The 8,663-nt window shown below is 40.3% G+C and overlaps 1 pseudogene; it reads right to left on the bottom strand.

Moving 5' to 3' along the window:
- Positions 1-1,900: 1,900 nt before the first annotated feature.
- LOC102858828 lies at positions 1,901-2,492 on the bottom strand (annotated as a pseudogene).
- Between the last annotated feature and the right edge of the window lie 6,171 nt (positions 2,493-8,663).

Below are 8,663 nucleotides of genomic sequence, written 5' to 3'. Positions count from 1 at the left end.
ACTCATAACAACCCTATGAACAAAAGACTTGAAGCCCCTCTACAACCATCAACACTTATCAAAGTTCATAGAGTTTCCGGAGGCAAGTTGTTTAGGATATGGATGTCACTCCAGCTTCCAAACCTGCCATAGAATGTTATTGGTTGAATCGACTGTGATGCATAGAGACCCTGTGTACAGCAGCTCTGAACCCCTCCCTGCCCTGAACCAATCTCACTAACTCTGACACACCGACCCCCATCGCCCCAGTCACTGTATCAATCCATCTCATCAGGGCTCTCTATCCTGGGCTATCCCTTCTGAGTATGATGTCCTCCAAGGACTGATCTCTCCTGGCCACATGCCCAAAGTGAGGCAGAGAGTCAAAATCTTAGCCTCCAAGGAGAGACTTGGTTTCACCCTCTCCAAGACAGATCGATTTGGGGTTGTTGGGTTTTTGTTTTTTTTTTTGGCAATCCATGGTATGTTCAAGACTCTTCTCCAGCACCACAACTTGAAAGCATCTATTTTTCTCCTGTCATCCTTAGTCATTGTCCAACTCTTTGAAGCATAACAAGTAATTGAGAAAACTATGGCCTGGATTAAGCTCACCTTTGTATCTAGACTGACATCATTGCTCTTCAGCACTCTGGAGAGGTCCATGAGAGCAGATTTTATCTTTTGATTTCCTGACTGCTGCTATTAAGAGTGTTGGACATAGTCATGGCTGTATTTCATATCCTTGTTTTGAACTTCTTCAGCTTCAACTTGAATTAGCAAATAAACACTTTATAGTCTGTTCTGCAGTCATCCCCTGGACTTCTTCTGAGTGACAATTTAAGCCTTTCCATAATCTCTTTCCACAGAGGTGACTGGTTTGATTAGTGTGCATTCCACATGAGGAGGTCCTTTTATGTTGTTGAAAAGAGGGCTTTCCAATGAATAAGTCATTGGTCTTAGATCACCAGCATTATTTCTTTTACCAAGGCAATAGTTTCCAGTAACAGATCTTTTTTTCTTTATTTCCAATTTTCTATTCTAATCTCCAATAATTATCAATGTATCTTGATTGAATATTTCATCAATTTCATACTGGAGAAGTTGATAAAAATAGTTTATTTCTTCACCTTTGACATTAGTGGTTGGTACAAAAATTTGAATAACAGCGAATAATCTGATTTGGCACTCCAAGAACAATCCTAAAATGCTCTTTTGTGGCAATGAACATGATAACATTTCTTTGCAATTCTTCATTTTCAGCATCGTAGACCATTTGATTGTCTGATTCAAAATAGTCAGTGTCAGCCTAGGATGCTGTTGTTGTTCTTGTACAAAGTATGAGTGTAGAAAAATATTGTTTAAAAAGAAATAAAATGCATTAATATTGATATATGAGGGCGTTGTTGAGACAAGATGGATTGCTATGGACTACTTTGAATCAATCACATGACCTACTTTGCTGGGAGTAAAAGAATCAGAAAAAATGGGGTCGCATTATAGTAAAAAAGACCACTTTAGGTCCATCCTCAAGTACAATGTTGTGAGTGATATAATATCCATATGCATGCAAAGAAGACCTGTTATTACACTATAATTCAATATATGCACCAACAGCTGAAGCCAAAGAGGAGGAAATAGAAGATTCCTTCCAACTTCTGCAGTCTGAAATTGACCAAACATGCAACCAAGGTTCATTATAATTGGTGGCTAAAATGCAAAAGTTGGAAATACCAATATTGATCTTCAAGCATTCCAGTTCTTGCTTTTACTACTTCAAATTTCCCTAGACTCATACTTCATATACCCCATGCTTCAATTATTAAGGGTTGTTTTGTGTTGTTGTTGTTTTAAAGGAAGCATGTTTCATGAACTGGAAACCAAGAAAGGAAGTTGAAAGCAGTAAAACTTTGTCTTGTAAGAATCAAAACCGAGGTGCTCCAGAATCCTCCTGTATCCTCTCAATATTGTACCTTTGGTTAGGAATGGACATGATAGGAACTCCAGGGATCTTCCAGATTCTTCATTTTAAGGTCTTAGTGAGCCATGACCACAATGTAGCTCTTGTGCTGACTTGCTCTCTGCCCCAAGCAGTCATCTACTCAGGCTCCTTTGTGTATGCATGCTAATCAGTCAAATCTTGGATCCTTGGCAATCCTTAGAGCTACTTGATACTTCAGCCCAGTTTCTCAATTTCAGCCATTACACAGTCAGTTAAACAAAGGATACACTTGGCATATACACAGTCCATCATTGTACCAGGTCCAGTTTAGCTTTAATGGAGAAGGTGACAAAGTTGGTGTCAACTAGGATATAGTGAGGGGGCTCCATTTGTGTTATATCGGAAGAATAGTCAGGATGCATGCTGGGGGACTTCTCTTTCCTTGAGAAGTCTGAGATCTTCCTTTCCTTTCTTTTTTAGGTTTTCAACGTTGCGTTTCTTTCAGTCTCTGATCTCTGAGACTAAGCATTCGCTTCGTGGTCGCACACTTCCGTGTTTTCTTTTGCTTCCCCATATTCACGGTACACTCCTGTTCTTTCTTCCGCTAATAATGGTTAACAGATATTTGAAATTGCTTGAGGCCTACCACTGCAGCAAAGAAAGGCCTCAGAATCGCTAGTACACCCTTATCATTGAGGGCAACTCTACTTTAAGGGGACATCTCTCCTTTCATTTTATTCTGAATGCCATTCAATAGGAGAGATTCAGCTTTTGGGAATGTTTCATGAAATGTTCTGTTGCTATTCATGAGGAGTTTTTTTATTATTATTAATTTTAATGAAAATTTACAGAGACTTTGGATTTCCATTCATTCATTGTTGTACTTTTCTCCCTGCCCACCCCCTCTCCCCCCAGTTCGCTCTTCTCTTTGAAAAGTAAAAGAAAAATTCTTTCACTGTTATACTATGCCTCCCCCAAAATCCATTCCACTATGCAGCCTTCGTTCTGAACTCCTGTCATGACAATAATACCTAATAACATATTCCTTTTAAACAGTTCTCTCTCTCATCTGTTTCAGTGAGAAAGATGGGATAAATTATGTATTCATGAGTTTTTCACTGACCAATTTGTTTAGAAATAGCTTACCTTTACCCTTCTTCCTAGTGTGTCTTAGTCTGGCAGCTCCCCTGAAAACCGTTCACTGTGGGTGATCCTGCTGGTACTGGAAACACCAGGGGCATCACTTCCAGAAACATGGTAAGCCTCTAGAGTAGGCAAACTGACAGGTGAGTGGTGGTTCATTACACTTAACTCCTCACATACCCACTCTCTCGTTATACAACATTTTGCATTTATGAAAACAGTTTAAAAAATCTGTTTAACTGTGTTGCACATTAACGACACTTGTCTGGCAGTAACAAATGGCAGGTTCTGAGAAGAAATTAAAAATGACTCTGATAGTATAGGTTACGTGACAGCATAGCTGGGCCAGGACACTCAGTGGTTGGAAGTTAAGTAATGGTATAATTTCACAGTTATGTAAACATGGTGATTTTTCTGTTATGGAATGATGTGATTTGGCAGTTATGTAATAATAATATAATTTGGTTGCCATATAACAACATAATCATCCTCTATTTTGTGGTTGAATATGGTCAAAACACTATTTTCACAAAACAACCTGGTCAGTCTTTGAAACCTAACCTGCTGATAAGTGACAAATGGATATATTTGTGTATCTTTATTGTAGATAGATTTCCATGTTTCTCTGGCATACAACTTTATTGTGTCAAAATTATACTATTTTAACCCGTGAGGAACAGAGTCGTTTCTCCAAACTCCAACTTCTTCTGCATTCTTCTTCACCCTCTTCCCTTCCTCCCTTGTCCCTCTTTTCTGGACGGGTAAGAAAAGAGCATTATCCCCACTCTTGCTTGAGGAGTTTGCATTATACAAAGGGAATGAATTTTTTTTTAAAGTAGAAAAGTGAAATGTTCACAATTAATGCTTCCAAAAGACTAATTACAATGTTGTTGTTGTTGTGTATCAACCTGTCGGAACCAACTCATAGTTGACCCTCTGGCAGGTTTTCAGAGGCAATTAATCACACAGGAGGAGATGATTACCCAGCCTTCTCCCATGGAGCAGCTGGTGGACTTGAACTGAATGCCTTCAGGATTGCAGCACAGCTTCTTGCCCCTAGGCCAGCAGAGCTCCCTTATTGCAATAAGAAGTTCAAATATGATAGAAAGCTATTACTACCCAGTTTCTCTGTAAGTTAATAAAAGATTCTAACCTTCTACACTCTCACCCACGAATCTCGACAGAGATTTAAATTTGCTCTTGTTTTTTAGATGGACTCAAGTAAAATGGTTTGAAGTAAAACTCACCTTGGTTACTTCACCGAGACATGAAGGGCTAGACATTGGAATCATTGCTCTTGTTTTATTTTGGAGTGGGGGAAATGGGAAAGGGGTAGGACTATAATCAGATAAGTAGTTTATAGAAATTTGAAGCTGTGGAAGGAGGAGCTATTGTGTTTTGGACACTTTATTATACTTGGTACTTCTGCTAGCTTACAAACACTATATACTCTGGATAATTAGATAAATTATGGACACATTATATTTGTCATTTCCAACAATGGAAAAGCTTGATTTAAAAGAGACAAGACTTCTCTCATCCTCATGCAGTTTGAGAGGCAAGATAGGCCAAGAAAAAAGAAAACAAACCAGTTGTTCCAATTAGATTTTTCTGAAAGTTTCCAGGTGTTTCTGACTACAGTATAGTTAAGCATTCTAAAATTCAGATGGTTTTCAATGGCCCAACTTTAATTCTAGACCTCAAAACTTTCTGATAAGAGTAAGCAGACTAATTTTAGTTGTGATATAAGCCAAGAATCTATCTTTTGGCTTAATTCTTTGAGGGGAGTCTGCCTGGACTTTGAGTTGTTGAACACAGCCTGAAGGTGGCTTAGTATCTCTGGAATCTCAAAAAGTCCTGAATAAGTGATTTAAATAAGCCTTTAAAGTGATTTGTGTGATTGGACAAGAGTACAAAGGGGCCTTAACTTCAACCAGTGAGCTTGAACATGAAAATATATCTAAATTATCTTCTGTGCTAGAGTAGAACAAAGGCAGGCAGAGTTTTAACAGACTCCCCAAGGATTTGATGTCCCCCAAGCCTGGGAAATTCTCTCTTGACTATAGTTGAGAGTGGTGAGTAGAGTAATATGAATAACTCATACTGATCTTTTCCATCTAGAAACAGGATTGCTGTTTTAGTTTTTTAAGCAAGAGAGAACTTACTTTCATGCATACGTATATGCATCAGAGAACCAGACAGTGATTAAGACTGGCAGAAGAATTGATGCCTTTGAATTGTGATGCTGGAGAAGAGTATTGAACATATTATGGACCATCAAGAGTATAAAGTCTGTTTTGAAGAGGGTGAAACCAAGTTTTCTCCGTTGAGGTTAGAATTCTGAAACTCTGTCTCATACTTTGGGCATGTGGCCAGGAGGGACCAATTCTTGGAGAAAAGACATTATACTTGGAAGAGTGGAGGGACAGCACAGGAGAGGAAGACCCCAGCTGAGATGGATTGACATAGTAACTGGGGCAATGTTGGAGACAGTGAGGCTGGCTCAGGACAGGGTAGGGTTTAGAGTATTGTACGTATGGCTGCTTTGAGTCATGAGTGACTCAATGGCACTTAACAACAACAATAGGAGAAATGTTTATTGAGGTTCTTAGGCAAGTGTTTTACCAAACTTTATTCGCCAATTCACATAAAATTCTAAGAAGTAGAATTCTTCTGTTCCATAGATGAGGAAAGCTGAGAGGGTTAATTAACATGTACAAGGCTTCACAGCTACTATGTAGTGAAGCAAAAATTTGAGCTTAAACCCCACTCCAATTCTTCATTCCTTTTCTTATATAGCATGAAGCAACCAGAGAGCTTGAAAAGGCACCGTTAACCTACAGTTTTGACCCACGTTAAAAAACTCAATTGATCTGCAGAACAAATTAGGTCAGACCTCTTGAAATCATCCCTCTTTAGACCCTCCAGACTCACCCAGAAACCCAAGAGGCAGTGTCATCAAAGCAGATCCCAGAATCACTAGAGGAACTTTGAGCAACATTAACTAAATCAAAAGATAAATTGCATAGGGAAAATCATCCATCAAGGACCTCTCCAGAGGATCAAAGAGCAATGATATCAATCAAGAGAGTAAGGTGCTCCTGATTCAGGCCATGATTTTCACAATTACTTGCTTTGCATCAGAAAGCTGGACATTGACAAGGAATGATAGAAGGAGAATAAATGCCTTTGAGCTGTGATGCTAGAGAAGAGTATTGAATATACATACCATGGACCGTTAGGAGAACAGAGGTTTGTCCTAGAAAGGGTGAGACAAGGCGGCTCTGTGGAGGCAAGGATTCTGAAGCTTCGTCTGACATACTTTGGGCATGTTGCCAGGAGGGACTAGTCTTCAGAGAGGGCCATCATGGTTGGAAGGGTGGAAGGACAGCACAAAAAGAAAGGAAGACCACAGATGAGATGGGTTGACTCAGTGACTGGGTTAATGAGGGTAGGTGTTTCAAAGACAATAAAATTGCCTCAGGATAGGGGAGGGTTCAGAGGTGTTGCATATAGGGTCGCTATGAGTCAACTTGACAACACATAACAACCACCACCTTGTCCTTAAAACTTCCTGGGTTGAGGAACCAAGCCCTGGGAGGATTTGGTTAGCCATGGGCAAAGTTGATATCCCAGTTAAATGAATTTATAGGTGAATGTCAGTTTCCAATGCACACATTGTTTATTCCAAAAACACCCTCATAGAGCTCAGATAGCCAGAGACAAAAACTTATTTGGTCATCCATAAATTTAATACATATTAAGTACTGACCCTATAGTAGGCTCTGGGAAATACAGCTTAAGTTTTTCCACCAGACTTAAACCATGCAGATGTTTTCTTTCCACTGGGTATTTAGAAATGGTTAAGAATTTTGAAGTCTTGTTCCATACTGACTTAAAAGGTCCCATTTCCCAGGCCATTCAGGAGAAGGAAGACTCACACATGCCCTTAAGAAGCACACAGCCAGGTTTGGATAGCATCCAAGATCTTACACTCATCTCCACCTCTTTTTCTTTTTTTTTATTCCATCAACCAAGGGATGTTTAGGAATGTGTTAATAATTCCCAGGAGAAATTGGCCAGGATTACCTAGTAATGACTAATGAAGCTGTCATCCACCATTCCTTCCCGCTGTTTAATAATGCCTTCCAAAGAGTGCTTTATGAAGATGGATGTATTGCCATGCTGCACCCAAGAACCTGGCACCATATCAATGAAAACAGAGGCCTGCTTATTTTGCATGCCACTCTATTTTTCATTATACTTCACAATAACTTGTTATTAAATGAAAATGAATTCGCCATTAGGGACTAGATACTGTTTAATAACTGTTCAGTAACATTTCATGATTTCCATTTTCATTCTGGTAACTAGTGCAGCAACGTAAGGAACTCCAGCCCTGGATTAAGGTGAGGTTGGACTTTCTGTGCACAACAAATGGTTATTAAACCCCGATGTGGTTTTAAGCTTGGTGTACAAGATTCTGGCTTAGAACTGGCTACTTAGAAACAAGATTGAGGTAGATTCTACTTATGAACTCCCAGGAGAGGACATGGACTGGAGGGTAGTTGTTCTTACTGTTGTTGTTGATTGCCTTCTAGTTGAGCATGACCCTATGAACAAAAGGCCTTAGGATCCATTAAGGGGACTCCAACTCACAGCAACCCTATGAGACACAGAACTGAGCTGTCACCGTCCAACAACAGCGACACCATGATGAGGGTAAGCACGACAGAGACACACCACTCCGGGAAGGGATCAGAGAGTCAATCCAGCTCAATTTTATTGGGGACTGCAGTGCACTTATACACAAGCACATAAACAAGAAGACAGGATAGGGTGGGTTTACAGACATGGGACATGTGGATTGGTCAGGAGAACCTCAGCCTCATGGGGACCACTCCCAACTTAACAGATGTGGCAGCCATCTTCCCAAGTGGTGAGTATTCTCATGCTGGTACAGCCAAACACAGGGGAGCTTTCTCTACCCCGTATTAAAGGCCGTTGGGAGGCTTGCACTTATTTGCAGCTTAGGTGATGTGTCCTGGCCAGAGACCCTTCCTTCTTCCCCAACATTGCCCAAAATGGAGACTTGTCCTATTCCTGCACAATCTCTATGATCTCTGTTTTGCTAAAATCCACTGCTAAAGTCACTGTGCCAATCTTTCTAACTCAGGGTCTTCCTCTCTTTTTCTGACCCCTCCACCTTTCTCAGAATGATGTCATTTTTCCAAGGATTCATCCCTCCTGACAACATGCCAAAAATATATGAGATGAAGTTTCACTATCCTTGCCTCGAAGGAGCACCCCGGTTGCAACTCGATCAAGACAGACTTGTTTGTTCTTTTGGCTGTCCATGGAAATGGGGAACAAAGGGTGCCTCACTCTGTGGGTTAAGGAGCTTTCCAGAGAAAGGGGACACTGGGGAACAGTCTCCCTCCCCAGCCAGCCTCTTCACGTGTTCATAAGTGAAAATGATTGTTGTTGTTGTTGCTGTTGTTGTTGTTGTCAGCTGCCATCTAGTTACCTCCAATTCATGGTGACTCCAAGTTGTTGTTGTTGTTGTTGTTATGTGCTGTCGAGTCGCTTGCAACTCATAGTG

The sequence above is a fragment of the Elephantulus edwardii genome, unplaced genomic scaffold (assembly GCF_000299155.1).
Source record: "Elephantulus edwardii isolate Elephantulus edwardi_28Jun2011 unplaced genomic scaffold, EleEdw1.0 scaffold00220, whole genome shotgun sequence".
Classification (NCBI taxonomy): domain Eukaryota; kingdom Metazoa; phylum Chordata; class Mammalia; order Macroscelidea; family Macroscelididae; genus Elephantulus; species Elephantulus edwardii.
This window is presented reverse-complemented; position numbering and strand designations above follow the sequence as displayed.